Consider the following 1,897-nt stretch of genomic DNA (forward strand, 5'->3'; position numbering starts at 1 on the left):
TTCTTCAATTCTATGAGCTATGTTATAGAGTATCATGACTGAAGAATGAAGAACTTTATTTTATTAAACACATAAAACAGTGTAGGTAAATGGGTGGAGTGGGAGGTACAGGCTTCCAGTTATGGAATGAATGAGTCACAGGGATGAAAGCTATAGCATAGGAAATACAATCGATGGTACTGTAATAGTGTTGTATGTTGACAGTTGCTACACTTGTGGTTGAACATAGCATAACATATAGAGTTGTTGAATCATTATATTGTATACCTGAAACTAATGTAACATTGTGTTGACTATACTTTAATTAAAATAATTTTTTAAGAAAGGGGAAAAATTAATAAAAAATAAAATAGTATAGGCATGATGACTGGATTTTTCTACTATTTTAAACATTATATTTTATGTCTAATTTTTGCACTTTATTAAGTAAAAATAAATTTTTATCTATGAATATATTTATGTTAAATGATAAAAAAGAACTGTGCATGTGCTATGAGTTTTCATAAAGAATAATGTAATTTTAACAGTGTTAGTTATTTTTCTACAGTCTACTGACAAGAGAAAAAATCCTGGGAGGGGGAAAGATGGTGGAGGAGTAGGGGACCCTATTTCAACTGGTCCTCGGAATTGAGCTGGATATCTACCAGACCACTCTGAGCACCCACGAAACCAGCCTGAGATGTAAGAAGATCTGGATCTCTACAAACAGAATATCGCAGGCAAATGGTTTTGAGGTACGAAGCGGAGAGCCGTGATTCTGTGGGCAGATATCGGAGGATAAACGGCAGCAGGAGGGTGCCTGGATGTGGGGATCCTACACTGCCAGTGAGTGACAGCCTCGTGCGCTGCAGATGGGGTGCAGAATCGCACACCGGTAGCATCGGGAAAGAACTTTAGGGCAGCCCCTGGGGTGGAAAACCAGACCGGCAGGGTCGCGCACACGTGAACCGCAGCCGCCCGGACAGAAACCCAGAGCGACGGTCGCGTGCACGCGAACTGCAGCCTCTGAGACAGAAACCCAGTGCGCCGGGGTCTCGCCGGTGAACTGCAATTCCCAGGGTGGAAACCCCCAGCAGCAGAGTCGCGCGCGCACGAACTGGGAGCGGCTGGCGGTTTTAGTAGCACAAAGGGCAGAGACGTGCCCCGACCTGGAGGCAGGACTGGGAGCGCTATGGAGGGGTGCACAACCCAGGACTCTGCAGTTTATAGCAGCAGGAACAGAAATGGAGATGGTGTGGTCTGGAGAGCTCACTGAAGAACAGACTGTGGTCTCTCTGCTCTGAGGTAGAGGGTTGGAAATGGTCTCTTCTGCTCTGACGCTCGGAAGAGACGTGGAAAGCCGCCAGGGAAAGGCGCCAGAGAACAAAAGCCCCAAAGACTGATTCCCACTGAGCCCATCCCCCACCACAGGGGCGCTCGGTAACTCCGCCCAAACAGGGTTGCTGGAGTAACAGCACGGCAGGCCCCTCCCGCAGAAGACAGGCTGGGAAAACAAGAGGCCAGCAACCCTAAGGTCCCTATAAAATAGGTGCATCTTGCTTGGGTTCTAGTCAATAATTTGGACTCTATACATTCCCTCAAACACCCATCAACAGAATGACTAGGAGGAGGAGCCCTCAAAATAGAAAAGACTCAGAGATTATGACTTATGCTGCAGATTTACAAATGGATGCAGATACAACCAAGATATCGGAGATGGAATTCAGGCTAGCAATTGTGAAGACAATGGCTAGAATGGAGAAATCAATTAATGGCAACATAGAGTCTCTAAGGGCAGAAATAAAAGGTGAATTGGCAGAACTTAAAAATGCTATCAATGAGATCCAATCCAATCTAGATAATCTTACAGCTAGGGTAACTGAGGCAGAAGAGCGAATAAGCGACCTGGAAGACAATA

Source organism: Leptonychotes weddellii, chromosome 6 (genome assembly GCF_054177405.1).
Source record: "Leptonychotes weddellii isolate Sample4059 chromosome 6, ASM5417740v2, whole genome shotgun sequence".
Taxonomy (NCBI): domain Eukaryota; kingdom Metazoa; phylum Chordata; class Mammalia; order Carnivora; family Phocidae; genus Leptonychotes; species Leptonychotes weddellii.